The 20,322-nt window shown below is 50.2% G+C and overlaps 1 protein-coding gene across 22 annotated transcripts in view; it reads left to right on the forward strand.

Annotated features, from left to right (window-relative positions):
- Nucleotides 1-20,322, forward strand: part of Sdccag8 (SHH signaling and ciliogenesis regulator SDCCAG8) — a 250,441-nt gene that overhangs the window by 160,148 nt on the left and 69,971 nt on the right. The gene's annotated exons all lie outside the window — the stretch shown is intronic.

Genomic DNA, 20,322 nt, shown 5'->3' on the forward strand with positions numbered 1-20,322 from the left:
AAAGTGAGCATCGTGGTGGCGTTAATCTCAAGATCAACTGGGTGGCAAAACACTTGGCATAGGGGAGGGTTCAGTATACACCTGAGCACCCTGGCACACAACTGGAGGCCTTGTTACTTGAGAGACTGAAGCAGGAGGATTGCTTGAACCGGGAACTCGGTTCCAGCCTGAGCAACATAGTCAGACTGCAGGCACTGGAGTCTTAACACTGCCTGTCTTTGTTGCTGAGTTGGAGTTGCTCCATTCATTAGATGGAAGAGAGGCTCCCACCTAGCAGAGCAGTTTTCCGCTGAATGAGCTAATGCAGACAGAGAGAACTTTGTCTATGCTTGGCAGCAGCCATTAAAATAACAACTGCGGTACCTGTAAAGTCAAACTTACGGGGTCCACAGTGGGGCAGGCTGCACTCGCTGGACTGTCCAGTTCTCCTGACCGTCCTGTGGGACAGGCAGTGTTACTTTAGTTGTAAACCAAGGACAGTCTCCAAGGATTTGCTCAGGTCATGCTCAGATTTCAGTCGAGGTCTGTTTTTTTTTTTTTTACCTGCAAATTTGTCATTCTGTATACCCGCGTCTTCCTGAAACTCTTCCAAAAGAGTGTTAGTAAGTCAGTTGTATTCATCATCGTGGGAGGAAGGATTTACTTCTTATTATCTAGTTTGGGCTGGTATATTTTCTTTTGAGTAGTATCGCATCTACTGCCTGGATTTTGTTAAGACATATAATTTTGATGTAATGTGCTATATTCCTTCATATCAACTTATTAAAAACCACTGATCTTTATAACACCCAGCCCTAGGCCACAAAGGCAATTCTAAAGACAGAACACATTTGCAACCCTAACCTCAAGGTGGCTTGGCCGGCTGTGTGCACGGATGCTGTGACTGTGTGTGCACGGATGCTGAGGCTGTGTGCACGGATGCTGTGACTGTGTGTGCACAGATGCTGAGGCTGTGTGTGCACGGATGCTGAGGCTGTGTGCACGGATGCTGTGGCTGTGTGCACGGATGCTGTGGCTGTGTGTGTGCACGGATGCTGAGGCTGTGTGCACGGATGCTGTGGCTGTGTGCACGGATGCTGTGACTGTGTGTGTGCATGGATGCTGTGGCTATGTGTGCACAGAGGCTGTGGCTGTGTGCACGGATGCTGTGGCTGTGTGTGCACGGATGCTGTGGCTGTGTGTGCACGGATGCTGAGGCTGTGTGTGCACGGATGCTGAGGCTGTGTGTGCACGGATGCTGAGGCTGTGTGTGCACGGATGCTGAGGCTGTGTGCACGGATGCTGTGACTGTGTGTGCACGGATGCTGAGGCTGTGTGTGCACGGATGCTGAGGCTGTGTGCACGGATGCTGTGGCTGTGTGTGTGCACGGATGCTGAGGCTGTGTGTGCACGGATGCTGAGGCTGTGTGCACGGATGCTGTGGCTGTGTGTGTGCACGGATGCTGTGGCTGTGTGTGTGCACGGATGCTGTGGCTGTGTGCATGGATGCTGTGACTGTGTGTGTGCATGGATGCTGTGGCTATGTGTGCACAGAGGCTGTGGCTGTGTGCACGGATGCTGTGGCTGTGTGTGCACGGATGCTGTGGCTGTGTGTGCACAGAGGCTGTGGCTGTGTGTGCACGGATGCTGTGGCTGCGTGTGCACAGAGGCTGTGGCTGCGTGTGCACAGAGGCTGTGGCTGTGTGTGCACGGATGCTGTGGCTGTGTATGTGCACGGATGCTGTGGCTGTGTATGTGCACGGATGCTGTGGCTGTGTGTGCATGGATGCTGAGGCTGTGTGTGCACGGATGCTGAGGCTGTGTGTGCACGGATGCTGAGGCTGTGTGTGCACGGATGCTGAGGCTGTGTGCACGGATGCTGTGACTGTGTGTGCACGGATGCTGAGGCTGTGTGTGCACGGATGCTGAGGCTGTGTGCACGGATGCTGTGGCTGTGTGTGTGCACGGATGCTGAGGCTGTGTGCACGGATGCTGTGGCTGTGTGTGTGCACGGATGCTGTGGCTGTGTGCATGGATGCTGTGACTGTGTGTGTGCACGGATGCTGTGGCTATGTGTGCACAGAGGCTGTGGCTGTGTGCACGGATGCTGTGGCTGTGTGCACGGATGCTATGGCTGTGTGTGCACGGATGCTGTGGCTGTGTGTGCACAGAGGCTGTGGCTGTGTGTGCACGGATGCTGTGACTGTGTGCACGGATGCTGTGGCTGTGTATGTGCACGGATGCTGTGGCTGTGTATGTGCACGGATGCTGTGGCTGTGTATGTGCACGGATGCTGTGGCTGTGTATGTGCACGGATGCTGTGGCTGTGTGTGCATGGATGCTGTGGCTGGCTTCCTGTCACAGAGCTCTGTGCTTCTCGGGCCATTCCTTATGTTTTACATTTCAGGTACATGAGCTTTTTATCCATGTTGCAGATTGTAAGTAATGAATTTACAGTTCGATACCCCGTCTGCATACTGATGATAGCCAGTTGGCTTTATTGCTCACAGTATGGACCCTATGAACAAGGTCGTAAGCATAAGCAGACCTAGATCCCTAATGAGACCTACATTGGGTGTTGGAATTTGGAAACTTCCTACCTATAGAAGTTTGCTAAAGGCTTTTCCTTGATGTTGTTTCCTTCCCTCCTTCCAAACATAAGTCTCCTCCTCTGTCAAACTGAAATGAGAATCTGTCTGTCATGGTCTCTGGACAAGGAAAGTCATGCTTCAGACAGCATGTGCAGCATCCAAGGCGTGTCTCTCCCCTCCCCTGCTCTCCGTCTTTGGCCGCAGCAGGATAGTCACTTCCTTTCTGACTTTACCACATTCCCACAGACATGAAGAATGGCGTGTGGTTAACCAACACAAGGTGCAAACCAAATTACGAGGAGGTCAGACATTTAGTTTGCTCCTCATGTGGCAGTGGGGGCAGCCCCATGTGCTGAGTGTCACTGTACCCCTCACCCGCACTTCTCAGGACTCTGTTCATTATGGCCTTTGTCCCCAAGGATCTATCTGTCTTATGTATCTGTGCAGAAGAACTCTGTCGGTTTCACTGATGTCTTTTTGACCATGGGCCTGATAGACTATTTTCTACCCTCTCCCCCACCCTCAAACTGTTCAGAGTTAGAGAGAGCCAGGTTTCAGTCATCAGACAGTTGAATAGACTGTCTCACTGGGGGCCAGATTCCAAGGAGACAGCCCATGGACTCACAGGCCAGGAGAGCCAGGATTTCAACAGTGTCAACAGTCTCTGCTCATCACACCAAAAAAGCCCCTTGTGGAGCTGCCTCATTAGCATACAGCCGCTATGCTAGCTAACAAAGCCAGCTCAGGATCTGTTCCTCCCTCAGTGAGTCTGTCTTCCTTGACCAAAAAGAAACTACTCAAGCAAGGGTGGAGGCTCTCTGGTAGAAGACTGCATTGCAAGAATCACAGGAGACCATTCAGAACCGGCTTTAAAATAATCAAATTTGGGGGAAACAAGATTCTATGTTTTATTTTTCAAATCTTGTTTTTAGATCATCAGTAGACCAAAAAGAAGAAAAAAGAAAAGAAAATCACCATGCCCCAATGTTAAAAATGGTGGACCCCCAAATAGTTCCTAGTCATCCCTTAAAAGCTTTGCTGTGCTACAGTGTGTGAGAGGAGCTCCAGCCGGGCAGGGGCACGGGAGCCCTCCTCATGGGCTGCCTCCCTAGCCCTCCTTTGTTGGGGGTGGAGCAAGGGAAGGAGCAAGGCAGAGCAGATGTGCTGCTAGATCTGCAGGCTTCTGCCAACCATATGGCATCTTAAAGAAAGATGGCTGCAGCGTCTGGATTAGCAAAGAGTCGGAATGGGAAGCCATGTGTCGCGTTGGTACAGGCAGTTGTTTGAGCTCTCTCTAAATGGCTTCAGGAGATTGTGTAATGGAACAAACAGTCCTGGGAGCAGGGGAGCAGCCCTGCCGCTGCTGGAGAGGCGATTGGCCCTGGGGCGGCGGCTGCTTCCCTCCCTGCAGCATTATGTATGCTTTTAATGTTCTTGGAACTCTGAGAATTGACTAGAACTTTTCAACTGTTAATTACATGCCTAGGTTCTCCTGGGCTCTAGGCCCCTGTGAACTCTCCTCTCTGCCCCCAATTTGGTAATTAATTAGCCATGTTGCAGGCCTGCTCTTGTGTGCTGTCCCTCTGTCCTCCACAGGGCTCCAGGCTCAGTCCTACAGTTCTCAGGGCCGGGACAAATGCCTTCTGCAGGAAGCCTGTCTAACTCCCAAGGGCCGGTGTTTCCATCCTGACTCCAGGAGATGCTGTGAAGGTCGCCAGGAGCCCGTGAGAGCAGAGCCTGCCACTAATGGAGATCTCCCTGTCTCTACCAGTGACGTCACTGGGCTGTTGGGCCACACCTGACATCCACTGGCTCACCCAGGAGCTCAGATGCTGTTTTACAGTTCAGAATGAGCATAAGCTGAGCAGTGAGGCCTGGGGCGCAGGCAGCACATGGTCATTGCAAGGCAAGCATTGTGCTCTGTTGCTGAGTGGGGAACTTTGTACAAGCAGCAAAATCTAGAGTGGCCAGAAAAGTTAGGTCTACTCCCTCTAGGGTACATAACTAACTCTGAGGCTCAGATGTGTCAAAAGTTGGCTTAGAAGGTCAAATGGCTAAGGACAGCCAAGGAAGCAGTGGGTTGACCTGAGAGAATCATTAAGCAAAATTTCATTAAACTTTGAGAGCTGAGAGTGACTGGTCAGTTCCTGGTCTTTCTGAGCCCTGTGGGAACAGAGCATACTGAATATTGATGCCTCGCCTGTCTTGTCTGACCCCAGCTGTACAGCCCCTCCCCCAAATAGAAGCAAGGAAAGGAAGCAGCTTGTAGGTTAAAACTGACTGACCATGTGGTTCAGTAAATAAAGCCACTCGCTGTGCAAGCCTGGTGGTCTAGACGAGTTCGATACCCAGAACCCCCATAAAGGTAGAAGGAGAGAAACAACTCCACAGACTTGTTTTCTAAATCTCCACATGTACCACGCATGCATGCAGACACACAGGTGCACACACATACCATACTCATATATATTCATGCACACCACAATAATAAAAACATGAAAAATCAGAGCTGTGTAAAGTATGTGTCTACCACAGCGTCTCTTAGGACGTGAGCTGTGACAGCGCATTCTTCTTTGTCCATTGTACAACACACAACCTCCTGCAGAGAGAAGCATGGGAGCCAGGGCCTCTGTAACTGGGTTGGAGCAGGAGAGAGCCGGGTTAGGGGTGGGGATCATCTGCAAACTGGCGTTGTTTCTGGCTTTGTTCTTGTTAAATGGGGTCATCTGGAAATCCTGTGGTGATTCTTAACTAACTATTGGTATTTTGCGATATACTGTGCTCTTACACATTTGAAACACGCCTGCTTCTCTTTTCTCCAGAGCCCATTTCTTGCTAACATGTTAAACGTTAGGATATTCTTGCTCTGTCTGGTGAATTTGGGATTCGTTGGGGGCCGGTATCTGTGAAAAGCCTAATTCTGATTGTTATTCACCAATTAGAAGAAACTGTCACTCTGATCCCTTTTTCTTTCCAAGTGTACACAGCCTGGAATTTGTCAGCCTTGAAGTTTCTTGAAACAATGCAATTAAACTGTAACATATTCCCTAACATTCTTAATTAAGACAGTGACTGGAAAATGTAGATTAACAGAAGTTACTGTTTTTATCAACATATTTTCTGTCTTTCCCACCACCCTCCCATCCCTCTCCCCCCAAGGCTTTTTCCTCTCCATGTCTGATGTCAGTTTCGGCCACATGCACATTATGCACATGGAACTGAAGAAACAAAGTCCAAAATTCTCTTGTAATTCTGAGCCGCATGCCCAGCACCACATGCACTGTCTGTTACATGTCGCTTCTCAGGAGATCATGCTGGGAGTTTCTTTTTAAAAGCAAAACGTTTCTGAAGGAAAGAGTTCAGGTTGGGCAGATTGTGTTAGAGAGATCTCACTGTCTGTGAGTGGAATTAATACACTGATTATTCCGTGCAGGCTCAGACTGGCACTGTGTGCGAAGTTCAAGGGTGTCTGGGAATTGAAATCTGAGGGGAGTTTGGGAGAGTGGGCAGAGACAAAGCATTTGGAGGGGAATTTCTAAGTAGGGCTTAGAAATGAAACTCGTGGTAACTTTGTAAAGAGGGGCAAAAATCAAGACCGAAAGCCTTGGCATAAAACACCACCACTGGAAATATTTTCAGGACTCACAGTACTGTTTTCCAGGGCACATTGGAGGGTTGGTCTAAAACCCACACGGGGGGGGGGGGTCATCCAGCACCTCTTGATTTTCACCTCTTTGAGTGAGTTCTTAAGTCTTGCCAGTTTCAATTAAGTCACATGAGAAGCTTAATTACTACATAGAAATTAAAACGGGCTGTAATATTTCTTTGGCCTCTCTATTAGCCAAGATTTTTTTCTCTTTAATTAAAATTTGGGTTGTCCATGATCATCAACAAACAATGATTCATTTATTTGTTTACAAATAAGGAATTAAAATTAAGAACAGCAAATACAAATTCACAGCACCTCTAGCATTGCGGGGGGGGGGGGGAGGAATCAACCTGTTTTTCTCATTGCTTCTCAGGAGAATGAAACTGGGCCGTGAGCATGGAGTTAATGAAGCTTTCACCCATCTCCCTCAACTGCCAGCTCGCTTTAATCCCCTCCTTCTGCCAAAGTCCAGAGGCCCGGGGAGCCCCTGTGGAGCCTCCCTAGCCAGATGCTAGGCACCCAGCCGGGCCCCTGAAGGCTGGCGCCCACTCCTGCCAGGTGCCGGCCCTCTCATGGTGGGCAGGGGGTGCTGGCCAAGCCGCTGGTATCCAGAGGCGGAGCAGGCGGGCGCGCCCCAGTGGCCTATGCAGAGCCCTGCGGCTGGCTGCACCTGCAGGAGGACAATTGCCCAGCACGGGGTGGCCAGCCGCATTGGAAGCGGTCGCGGTCATCTGGGCGGGGTGCGGCCTGGGTTCAGAGCAGGCGGCGGGCTGCGGGGTCTAAGTGTACAGCTGCTCCTCTTCTCTGAAAACTAAGGCAGAAGCAGTTTGTTGGCAGCATCCAGAAGGGAGGAAACACAATCTACCTTTGGTTTGGCTGAAAATTACCTCCAAGGATGAGTTCCTGTATTCTCCGGGGTCGGAGTTTGCCTAGTCCCTGACCATTGCCTCTTAAAATGGTGCAGGCAGCCAGTGAGGAGAGTGACCGGCAGGGTGAGAAGGCCTCACACACTACCTGTACAGTGTGTTGCTCCCCTGTCCTAATCTGCTGTTAGGACATTTGTCTCTCTGCCCACACCACCCAAGGAAATAGCAGGTACAGGGATATGCTTGGTGGTTAACACAGCCCACACAACCCAGAATGTTTGTTTGAAAGTGCAGTCCATCATTCAGTGCAGGGGAGCCTTACAAAATTAGGGGGCAAAGCCCCTAGGCCCCTCTGAGACCATCCTGGGTCACACTTAATGTACTGAAGGGGTGCATGGCCAACTCTTATAGTTGCTTCAGGCTGGAGCGCTTGGAGATGACCCTAGATGAGTCCCTCGGGACATCGGTTAACTTGTACTTTCTTTAAAAAAATGAGTAAGGTTTGTTGGGAGTCTTGGCTGGCTGTCTTGCCACTCCTTAAACTAAGACCATTTTGTGGGCCAAGTGTTAAGCTCACCCCTCACCCCCACCCACAGTGGCATGTAACCGGGCCTGCTCTGTCGGTCTCCAAGCCTGAGCCGCTAGAAACCAAAGGAGCCCTCCAGCCGGTCTAATCACTTTGATCTGTCATGGACCCTCTAGCTGGAAGAGTTACACCATCACATTATCCCAACACTCATCCCCGTGTGGAGGACCCCCTTTTACTAAATGATTTATTACTCTTAGCAGAATTCCTCTGGCTGAAGATTTTATTTCTGAGTCGCTCTGTTCGGCTCAATTGGTCTCCTTCAGTTACCGTGGCAACCAGCAGATGGGGTTCTTTGACAAGGGTCAGCAGGGAGGCTGCCTCAGTGCAGAGGGAAGAGAAACTAAATAAAAAGCTTTCAGCACCAACAGTTCTCTAGCCCACAGCCAGGAGTTGTTATCAGATTACTAGCATTAAAACCTAATTAAGATGTGTGCCAATCGATACACCGTAGTGACTGAATCTGGTTACTCAGCTGCCCTGCCGTGGGCGCACTCTTCCTTCATCACACCTCTGTGACCAATCTGGCCACCCCAAGGATGGTCCAGTAGGCGGGACATGGCAGAGGCCATCTCTTGACACCCTCCACGAGGGCGGAGGTCTCTAGAGCAGCAGGACCTTATTAGAAGAGAATCTCCACCAAACAGGGCACTGTGCCTCCAAGTCCCGAGGCAGCAGTTGAACAGAGCCCACACATGATCGTTGTGTATCTTCCTTTAACACTATTGTTGGCTTAACTTCGGAGAGCGTTCACCAAAGTGAAACTGAGAGTCAAGTGCTCCAGATTGGAAAGGGCAGCCTGACAGTGCAAAGGTTCTCTTCTGCAGCGGGCAAAGGTGGTAGCCTTAGGTCAGCTAAGAAACTGCCGGTTAGGTAGACTTGTTATCTGTAGCAATAAGAAAGCAATGTAGTTGGCAGTAAGCAGTTCTGTAAGGACTCACTTTTCTTTAGGAAACACTGCGGCATCCAAGAGGAAAGGACAGGGGGGTGTGCACCTCTCTTCGTGGTCAAAACGTCCCTGGATGGAGAGGTCAGGAGAGGTGACATGGGGTGCTGAGGAAGGAGGCTCATTGAGTACAGTTCAGTACCAGCCTAGGCTACACAGCCAGTGTTCTAAAGAACAGAAGGTTAAAGAGAGAACAAGAGAAAGGGGCCTGAAGAGATGGTTCAACAGACCAGAGTACTGGCTGCTTTCCCAAAGGATCCTGGTTCGAGTCCCAGCATTCACAAGGCTGCTCACAACTTCCTGTCTGTAACTCCAGTTCAAGGGATTAACTCCCTCTCCTGGCCTCTGTTGGAACCACACCATATCCACCAGCAAAAACACCCATGAGGAAACTAAAGTAAGGCGATGGCCATTTGCTTGTTTTGCTTTGTTTTTCAAGACAAGGCTTCTCTGTATAGCCCTGGTTGTACTGGAACTCTAGACCAGGCTGGTCTTGAATTCAGAGATCCGTCTGCCTCTGCATCCCAAATGCTGGGATGAAATGTACATGGCACCACCGCCTGGCCGTAAAATAACTTTTTAAGGTGAAAGAACAGCTGTGGAGAGGCGAGAGCGAGAGGAAAGGACCAGGCAGAGCAAATCGTCCCCGCAGAACTTGGGTAGAGAGGTGTGGATTTTCTGGGTGGCGTTCTTGCAACTCCTTAGAAGCTGTGTGCCACAGGGTGCAGACACTGACAGGTGATATGAGGGAGGAGGATTTTTTTCCCCCGCTTCAGCTCCAGATGGCCCTGAGCCCTGGGCTCAGCTCTGCAGGCTGCTTTTTCAGCCACACTCCTTCCCCTGCCCTGTTGTCTTCAAGAGGTGGAACCATGCTTAACGGGGCCTACTTTTGGAAAAACTAGTTGGGATAACTCAGGCTTTAAGCAAGTGTCTTTCTGTGTTCTTTAAGGTTCCAAAGAAAACAATTTTGCTTTTTGGGACCCTGAAATGGAACCCAGGTCCTTGGTTATGCCACACAGGTACTTTGCTACCCACCTGTATCCCTAATGGAGAATCTGAAATGCTTGGCCTGCTCCTTCTTGTCTTTATTCTGTGTTCTGGAATCCTCCATCCATGGCCAGTTCCCCAAAGGTACTGAGGCTCAGCCTGGCAGGTAGCCCTGTCCCTCTAAGACGGTGCCAGGGGAAGGATTTGAGCCTGTCCCTGGATGCTCTAAGGTAGAAGCACTAGGAAGGAACTCCATGGTGGAGCTCCATGGCACTCTCAGAGGTAGGGGGCTTAGCTAAAGCAGCAGGAGACACTCATCCTGAACTCCTGCCCTGGTGATGTGCTGCTCAGCAGGTGACAGAGGAAGGCTCAGTGAAGCCACTTCAGTAAAGCATGGCATGGTGAGGGCACTGAGCATTCCCTCCGCTCCCACCCCAAGGCCAGCACTCTTCTTTGGTCCCAGTGATTGCTCCTGGGTCTGGCCTGAGATGATTTGCTACTGGTCTGCCACAAGGCAAGAACTGACATGGGGTAACCAGAAAACCACAGAAATTTAAAAATTCAGCTGTGTGCATATTGTACTGCACAAAACCACCAGCCTACAATAGATTGAAAGTTTAGAAAGACTTGAAAACAATACCAAATCTGTTCTTCCCACTAAGCTAGCAGAAGTGCAGAGGAATGAAGTTTCTCCTCTTTCCTCACTCCTGCAGGCCTCAGAGCCTGCATGGCCAGTGTCTTCTAGAGTGCTGCAGAGGGTCACCTGTTTCAAGGCTGTTGCCTAAATTCTTATGCTTAGTGTTCTACAGAAGACAGACAAATTGACTCACTCCCCCACCCCTCTCATCCTCCTTTCTTCTTTTCTTTCTGTCTGTCTTACTGCTGGGATGTAACTCAGAGCTTTCACTTGCCACCGAGCCACACCCACAAGGTCTGGACTGGCACTGTAGTTCTGTGATAGAACATGTATGTAACCTAGAACTAGAGCTCCATCCCAGCACCTCAGAGGATAGATGATTGACAGACAGACAAACAGACAGACAGACAGACAGATAGATCTAGAAAGGAAGGAAGGACTCTGAAACCCTGTCCAAGTTCGAGTCCTGAGTCAAACACCACAGGTCCCTGTCCTAAATGCCTCTGCAGACAGCCTCGCTGGGGCAGCCACCGTCACAGTCTGGTGGCAGTTTCTTCATAATGCATTGAGGTCTCTCAGGCTCCCCTCAGCTCCAGCTCAGCCTTTGCCACCACCACTGCCCTCAAGCACCCTGTTCTGTCTCTGTAGGCAGCAGGACCAGCAGAGAACTTCTCAGAGAAAGAGAGAGGGTCAGCAGTTCTGGGAATGGAAAGCCTCTCCATTGAAGGTGTAAACTCCCTAGAATCATTTAAATCATTTTCGAACCAGGGTGTTTTTTAGCCAAGGACGTTTAAATTGCAAAGCAGCCACTGACAACACTTTAACCCTGTGCATGAGTTCTTTATCATGTGATCTGTCTGACCACATTAATGAGAGGGAATTATGTAAAATGCAGTGGCAGTTTTTAAGTACTGGAACAAAGTATACAACTTTAAATTAGCATGGTTCAGTCGCCAAAATTAATTACCTCCAACAGTAATTAGGGTAATTGGATTTTCAAAACTTCTACTCAGTGTTAGGATTGTGTAGCTGGTGGTGTGGGGAGATGGCAGTGTAGCAAACCGTGTGCAGTTGTGGTTTGAGAAGATGTAGAGCTGGAAGGGAACCTGCTGTCTCCTGGGCTGAGGCTTTTTCTTACCCACAGGTGCTGCTTGTTCTGTGCTGGATGGTCCAGCAGTCTTTGTCGTCCCCCTTATCAACTTCGGTTTTTGAGGACAGGTGAAGGTGTGTGTGTGTGTGTGTGTGTGTGTGTGTGTGTGTGTGTGTAGGGTGTGTGTGTGTGTAAGGTGTGTGTGTGTGTGTTTGTGTGCATGCGTGTGTGTGCGTGGCTTTCGTAGGCCTGTACTCACTGAAAGCAGGTCTCCTAAGCTGTTGATACTCTACAGTACTGCAAACTGGCTCCCACATCCTGTTCATAGTCTTCCCCTCTAGACTTTGCAGTCATTTGTCCTTGAGTTTGTTCACCTCCATTCTGGTGTCTCTCCTTATTTCAGAGTGGTCCCAGGATTTAACCAAGTTCTTGTGATTAACAACAAACATTTTATGAGCAGGAAAATGATGGCTATCATTTAAATAGTCCATTGTTTTGACTGAAAACTGAAACCACACACACGTTCTTTCCTCACACGTTTTTTCCTCAAAATAACTCACTTTGGCTATGTGGTCCCTACAGTGAAGTTTGAATGCTGTGGTTCTTATGCCCAGACCTCCTCAGCACCAGGGTATGGATGCCCATGTACCAGGCCCTGGCTGTGTTTGGAGTCAGGTTGGAAGTGTTACTCTGGTTTCTAGATGGAGAGCTTGAAGTGAGAGGAATCCAGCCGAGGTGGACAGAACGAATGAATTCGTTATAGTTATTCCTGCTTCCAAGTCTCCTGCTTGTTCACCTGTTGCAAGATTTTCAAATTCCAGTGGTGACTGAGAGTGCTTAATTTGTATGTAGTACTTTTCTGAAACAGGAAGGGCTGGGTGAGGAGAGAGGACTATGCAGGGGCCAGACAGTGAGCACCTGTTACTAGGCAAGGGAATGTGGCCACAGAGCTGGAGCAGCAGACATGATGTGAGTGGAGCAAGAAGGATCGAGGATCCTTGGGTCTAGCTAGTGTGGGGACTCTGAGTTTGGAAAGGCAAGCAGAAGCAGAAGACTACAGAAGGAGGTTCAGAGGGTGTGGTAATTTTGAAACAGGGTTTTATATAGCCCGGGTTTGGGTCTCTCTTGTGTGTCTGGCCTTAGCTTTGAACTCTTGATCCTGCTGTCTCCATTTCAGCTGTGAGTGCTGGGACTGTGGGTACCATTGAGAAACGTGAGAAATGTGGATATAGGAAGGGTGGAAGGGTGTGGAGTGTTACAGGACACCTGAGCTCACATGGGGCCTGGGTGCAGAGAAGACTGGGATGAAGACGTAGTGTCTAGCATGGGGAGGGACAAAGAGATGAGCACTGGGGAGGGAGTCCAGTGTGTCACAGAGTGACTTCGAGGCCACTTGGACAGGTTACTCAGCCACAATATCAAGTGCCAAGGCACCTCAGACCATTCACCTGGAGCCAGGGGCTGAAATAAAGGCCTCTGACATGGAGAGGACCTCTTCGTTGCCATGGTGATTGCTGTCCCTTTCACACTTGAAATTCCCAAAGGTGTTTTGGAAGAGGGCCTATGCAGAGGCATCAGGACAGGAGAGGCCCAGCCCTGCCCTGGGGAATGTGGGCTATGGAGGGGAAAGGAGGGAGAGAGGAGGAGGCTAAGTAGACCTGGTAGCTGTGGGACACACTGCTCACTTCAGCTCTCTAAGCACTGATCCGTTAGTCCTGTGAGCTTGCAAGTCTAACTCTTTCCTCTGTTCTCATCCACAACATGCAGATGACCAGGTTACATGATGATAGCAAGACGCTCACAACCCCAGTCCTGAGTGAAGAGTCAGGACCAGGGCCTCCCTGGGAGCAAGGGGGCGGGGCTGAGCATATTTTACAGTTAAAATCATTAGTTTTAAGATCTATATGTTGTTTGGAAAATGTCCTTGATTTTATCAGTAGACTCCTCTCCCAGGGAAAGTGTTGGTTTGAGCATCCTGAGAATGTGCTTCTAAGAAGAGGGAGGAAGGTCCTGTCAGAGTCTCCACATCGAAGACGCTAAGAACACTTGTCTAAGGACACTTGTGAAGTCCCCACTCCCCAAACAGTCCCCACTCCCCAAACAGTCCCCACTCCCCAAACAGTTCCCACTCCCCAAACAGTTCCCATTCCCCAAACAGTCCCCACTCCCCAAACAGTCCCCACTCCCCAAACAGTTCCCACTCCCCAAACAGTCCCCACTCCCCAAACAGTTCCCACTCCACCAAACAGTCCCCACTCCCCAAACTCCCCACTCCCCCAAACAGTCCCCAATCCCCAAACTCCCCACTCCACTCCCCCAAACAGTCCCCACTCCCCAAACTCCCCACTCCCCCAAACAGTCCCCACTCCCCAAACAGTCCCCACTCCACTCCCCCAAACAGTCCCCACTCCCCAAACAGTCAACACTCCCCCAAACAGTCCCCACTCCCCCAAACAGTCAACACTCCCCCAAACAGTCCCCACTCCCCAAACAGTCCCCACTCCACCAAACAGTCCCCACTCCCCAAACAGTCCCCACTCCCCCAAACAGTCAACACTCCCCCAAAGAGTCCCCACTCCACTCCCCCAAACAGTCCCCACTCCCCCAAACAGTCCCCACTCCCCCAAACAGTCAACACTCCCCCAAACAGTCCCCACTCCACTCCCCCAAACAGTCCCCACTCCCCCAAACAGTCAACACTCCCCCAAACAGTCCCCACTCCACCAAACAGTCCCCACTCCACCAAACAGTCAACACTGTCCTAGTCGGTTTCTATTCCTGCACAAACATCAAGACCAAGAAGCAAGTTCGGGAGGAAAGGGTTTACTCAGCTCACACTTCCACATTGCTGTTCATCACCAAAGGAAGTCAGGACTGGAACTCAAGCAGGGCAGGAAGCAGGAGCTGATGCAGAGGACACGGAGGAATGTTTCTTACTGGCTTGCTTCCCCTGGCTTGCTCACCTTGCTCTCTTAGAGAACCCAGGGCCACCAGCCCAGGGACAGCACCACCCACAATGGGCTGGGCCCTCCCTCCTTGATCACTATTTGAGAAAATGCCTTACAGCTGGGTCTCAGGAAGGCATTTCCTCAAGGGAGGCTTTGTTCTCTGAGATAACTCCAGCTTGTGTCGAGTTGACACGCAAACCCAGTCAGTACAGACATCAAACAAAAGTCACCTCCAGTTTGTCTGGGGGAGACATCCAGTGGAATGTGTGTGGACATGGGTGGTGACCCCCACAGCAGATCAGGGTTGGCATTGGTGGGGAGCAGTGCGGGATGCCCCTCACTGGGTAGCCAAGTGTTCATTTCGTTTTATAACTCAGAGTCGCACACTGCATACAGACCCCCATCTCACATACAGCAGAGACGTGGCTCGCGTTCACAGTGTTCCTTGCAGAAACATGTCTGAAGCTGAGGACCCAAGCTGGCAGCTTGCTCTGCCACTGTTTGCATAAGCTCATCCCAGCCCACTCTCTTTACAGAGTTGTTTTGTATTTTACCACTTGCTCTGTCTTACCATGAAGTCTCACATACTTTTCAAAAAGTGCTGTTTCTGGTAATGCCCCTGCCTTGTGGCTGAGACCATGGCTGTTAGTTCAAGAGAGAGGTGTTTGCCCAGCACACATGGGTCTCCTAAGACCTCCATCTCCATTCTTTGTTGTCATGGAGATTGTTATCCCCTACACACCTGCAATTCCTAGAAATGCCTTGGAAGGAAGCCTGAGCCACTCCAGTGACACAGCCACTGTCCAGAAGGGGTAGTCCTACACATGCAAGCCCCAAAGGTCCTGCTGTGCCCTAGATGCCACACCAGCACCTGCCTGGTGAAAAGATATGTCCTTTCTCATGGACCAGCCATTCACTGTGAGGACAGAAGGTGCTTCACAGGACAAGGACACAAGTCAGCCACAGTTCCCCAGGTGCCACAAGGTCCCTAGAACGCAGTGGAAGGCCAGTGTCCACACATCGCTGGGATGAGATGTGGGCCTAGAGAAGACATACTGAACTAAGTAAGGTCTGTGCTAAGAGCTAGTGGCCCTCCTGATGGAGTGCAGCCTGCGTGTCTGTCCTGTGAACCCTGTCAGAATGCCTTGCTGGAAGGGGCTGCCCTCCACACACATTTCCACAGGCCTCAGATCATGACTGCCTTGTTCTCGTCACCACTGCATAGCTTGTGGAGGAAAGGGCCGGAGCCGTGAAGCCTCCATGGTGAAGCCTCCACGTGTCAGAATGACAGAAGGAGATGAGACCTGACACTGGGAAGCAGCTCTGCCCCTTGGAGACAGCAGCAGGCAGGGGTGAGGATTGAGAAAGGCTGGCATCTCCAAAGGCCGAGGCCCTAAGTTTGCCCTGCGAGATCATAACACAACCAGCCAGCCCATCACTTTGAGCCCATGCCTCAGTGTCTCCATCCTGAAAGTGGGATGGTTGCTCCCACTCAGTGGAATGGCAGAGAGAGCCAAGCAAAGCACATTGCTCTGGGCACTGACTGCTCAGTGAGCGATGGGATAGCGTGTGCCCTTTCAGACCATCAGTTTGCCCTTTTGACCGTTCCTCTGTGTGCCTTTGCAACTGTTTGATTGGTGATCTGATTCGGCAATAGCTCATCTCTTCACAGGCAAAGGAGCACCCTCTGGCAGCAGGGACCACCTTAGTCCTTGCTGTAGCTTGGCCAGCCTGTGGCGTGGCTGAGAGGTAGTAGACCCTTTAAGTGGTGGGACTTACTGGAAGAAAGTCAGGTCTCTGGGGCACGAGGGGGAAATGAGACCCTGGCCCTTTGTCTTAGCTAGGGTTTCATTGCTGTGAACAGACACCATGAGGCAACCCTTATATAGGAAAACATTTAATTGTGGATGGCTTACAGGTTCAGAGGTTCAGTCCACGACCATCACAGCGGGAAGACTTGGTGCTGGAGGAACTGAGAGTTCTACATCTTCATCTGAAGGCGTAGAAGGAGACTGGACGTGTTTTACACTAGGCACAGCTTGAGCACTTAAGACCTCAAAACCCCACCTCCACAGTGACACACTTCTTTAACAAGGCCACACCTCCTCCGATAAGGCCACACTTCCTAATAGAACCACTCCCTACAGCCAAACATTCAAACACATGAATCTGTGGAGGCCATAGGTATTCAAAAGGCCACCTTCCATTCCCTGTCCCCCAGAGGTTTATAGACATAAAATAATGCAAAATGCATCTAGTCCAACTTCAGAAGTCCCCATGGTATATCATAGTCTCAACAATGTTTAAAAGTCCAAAGTTCAAAGTCTCTTCTAAGAGTCATGCAATCTCTTAACTGCAATTCCCTATAATATCAAAATAAGAAATAAAGAAACAGATGGCATACCTCCAGTGGACAGTGGCACAGGATATACATTACCATTCCGAAACGCAGGGAAGGGAGCACAGTGAGGAAATACCGGACCGAAGCAAGACCAAAACCCAGCTGGACAAACTCCAGACTCTGCATCCGAAGCCTGATGTCAGAGTGTCCTCCAGCTCTTCACTCACTGTTGTTGACTGCGGCACACTTCCTTCTCCTGGGCCCTTTCCACTTCCTGTCAGCAGCTTTCCTTGGCTGGTATCCCATGGCTCTGGCACCTCTAACGTCTTGGGGTCTGCAGGGCAACCCAGGCTTCCCCTTCACACTTCCCTGCAACAGACTTCTAGGCCTCCGCCTAGTGATGCCCTGGCCACATACCTGGCCTCAGCAGCCTTCCTTACTCGACTCGCAGAGGGAAATTCCATCCTTGATTCTAAAGCCAGAGCCATGTGGCTGAAGCTGCCAAGTCGGCTGCTTGCTGGGCTGAGTCATGGCCTCCTCATTCGATTACATCTTCACCAGCTTTCTGGTTTTCATGTTCTCCTTCACTGCCTAAGCTTGGCTGTCATGGAACTTGCTCTGCAGACCAGGCTGCCTTGAACTCAGAGATCTGCTTACCTCTGTGCTGGGATTAAAGGAGTGCACCACCATTCCTGGACCTAAGCTTGTCTTCAGTTCCTTTGCACAAGGGAAGCTTAGCTGGGTAGGATATGGCCTGAGGTCACCACTCCCTCTACTCCATTTAATATCTTTAATCTGTTTATCTTCCTGAACATAGGATTTAGCTCTATTCAACTTTCTGGTGCCCCTTTTTACCCGTGAACTATACATTTTAAATTTTTCTTAGTGAACCACAGGACAGAATCTATGCTAGGCTGCTTTGAGATTTCATTTGTCAACTTAATCTAAATCTCTTCACATTAGCCTCAGGCAGACTCTTTGGACAGGGCAAAAAACAGCGATATTCTTCACCAAAATACCACAAGAATGATCTCCAGGCAACATACTAAAGTTCTTCTCTGAAACGTTTTCAGCAAACACCACCGTCTTCCATGCTTTGACCAGTATGGCCCATCAAGCCCCACATAATGCATTCCACTGCTTTGCTAATTCAAAATCCACATTCTTCTAAACAAAAGCTTGGTCAGACCCTTCATAGCAATATTCCAGTACCAATAATAACTTCTGTCTTAGTCAGGGTCTCATTGCTGTGTAGAGACAACATGACCAAGGCAACTGTTCTAAAGGACCCATTTCATTGGGGCTGGCTTACAGTTTCAGAGGTTCAGTCCATTACAGTCGTGGCGGGCAGCATGGTGGTATATAGGTGGTGTATAGGTGGTGTATAGGCAGACTTCGTGCTTTAGGAGCTGAAAGTTCTGTATCTTTATCTGAAGGCAGCTGAAGGAGACTGGATGTGTTTTATACTGGGCACAGCTTGAGCATTTAAGACCTCAAAGCCCAGCCTCCACATTGACACACTTCCTTTAACTCCTAACAGTGCCACTCCCTATGGCCAAGCATTCAAACACATGAGTCTGTGGGGGACCAAGCCTGTTCAAACCACCATACATCTCTGCTTCCTGACTGCCATGAGGTGAGTGGCTTCCATGCCACAAGCCTGCCTTGGTGCTCTGCCTCAAAGCAGGCTAACCTTGATCTGAAACCTGAGAAGCCACAAGCTAAGACCGGTATCCCTCCTTCCAGTTGTCATGCCAGTCATTTGCCACAGCAGACAAACCTGAGTAAGGCAGTGCTGGAAGTGCTCACTAAAGATTGGCTGGTTTGGTGAGAGCAACTGCACACCACCTAGATTGACTCCAGGCTCTGCCACAGGTGGACAGGACTTATGCAAGTTAGTTAACCCATCACGCTCAGTTTTCCCATCTGTAAAATAGGAGTGGTGACTCTAAGGCACTTCAGAGGATTATGATTGCATGATCAGTCTGGAGTGATAAGCCCCTGGTGACTGCCAGCAGCTGTCAATTTAAGTCATCAAAAACCAGATTAGTATAATGACACTACCAAGATATTTGAAACACAGCTTACGTGTCTACCACAGGTTGTACTAAAGAATCCACTAACTGAGAACAGGCTGGGCGGGCATGTTTCTAAAATGTCTTTTCTTGTCATCCATAATGTGCCGCCAGAGAACTTCCATAGAGTGTTTTTCTCAACCGTTCTCCTTGTCTCTAAATTCTGTTTACTTTTTCAGTCGATATGAAGTTGGGGTGTTTTAAGGTACTGAATTTGTGTTTCTTGCTGAATATGGTGTGACAGGGTGGGGCTGTCCCCAGTTCATTAGGGGGCATGTCTTTAAAAGGAGGGAAATTATACCTGAGAGTAGCTTCATTGAGTGAGCAATGGTTTGAAACATTAGCCAGGTCCGATGCATGGTGTGCAGCTACAGCACAAGGGGATCGTGGGCACTGAGCCTGTGAGTTTGAGACCAGCCTGTGAAACCGAAAGAGGCTTGGGGAGAGGAGGGTCTCCTTTCAGTGGGGACGGGGATCAGGGTTTGACTCCTTTCAGCTGGGTGCTGCAGCAGGAAGCCAAGCCAGCACTTGGCTTCTCCCGACTCCTATGACTGCTACTCCCAACCCAGGCTTACAGATTACTCAAAAATATCATGGCCCACTTGTTCACAGCAGCAGGAAGCCAAAAGCTAGCACCTCAATGGGACTTAATTTAAGGGAAGCCACCTTGGGATTTTACAGCTCAACTGCTAGCCATGGCTTTTCTCACTTGGCTGACTGGATCATGGAACAGTTAATTGTTTCTCAGGGAAAAACAAAACCGCTGTCAGTAGCCCTGTGGGAACCCCTCCAGGACTCCATCAGAGCAGGGGCTACAAAGAAAGGGGGTACACATATGTGTCAGCAGGTTGCCTAAGCAACAGTGTTCCCAGGCATGGCAGTCCACACAAGCTTCATGCAGGTCTGTGTCCTCTGTAGCAGGGAGACTGATTCCCTAGAATGTCCTGTCCTGTGACCAGGTGTCAGGGTAGAGGCATGTGGACATCCGAATGCTACATTGACTGTGGCATTCCCCAGGGAAACGAGCTTTCTTTCCCCCAGGGCCGAGGAAGGATGTGATACAGACACAGGCAGGAAAGGAGCCATTGCTCAAGTTTGATGGGGCCATGGAGGGCTGGGGGTTTAACTGGGCCCTTGGGTCCTTCCACTCTGCAGTATTTTGGAGGACCAGGGAAGCATGGAGAGGGGGCCCTCATGCATGGCGCAGCTCTGCACTCTTGCTCTCCTCCCTGCACAGTAGTGTGCTCCAGCTGAGAAGCAGCCTGACCTTGGTGTGACTGAGAGCAGGGGTCTCACCTGCTTTATAGGAGATGGCAGTGCTGGAGCTTTGAAGCATAACTCCAGCCAAGTCAAGTGTTTGCAAAGGAAGGAAGCTGTGGCAGGGTAGACCATGCTTTACAGTTAGTGTGGGGGCCACCTGCGCTGGAGCCCACCAGAAGCCCTACCTGAGAGAGCCTGGAGTGAGGAGGCTCCAGGCCAGCAGCCGCATGCAGGCAGCAGCAGGTGGAGGAACATTTGAAATGTCTGTGCAGTGTCTCCTGTGGCTAGGGGTCGCTCTGCAATGCAGCTCCTGACCTCTGAGGCCAAGAAAGACTGCACCTCTCCTTCCAGAGAAGAGCTGCATGGC

The sequence above is a fragment of the Rattus norvegicus genome, chromosome 13 (assembly GCF_021556685.1).
Source record: "Rattus norvegicus strain SHRSP/BbbUtx chromosome 13, alternate assembly SHRSP_T2T, whole genome shotgun sequence".
NCBI classification, from domain to species: domain Eukaryota; kingdom Metazoa; phylum Chordata; class Mammalia; order Rodentia; family Muridae; genus Rattus; species Rattus norvegicus.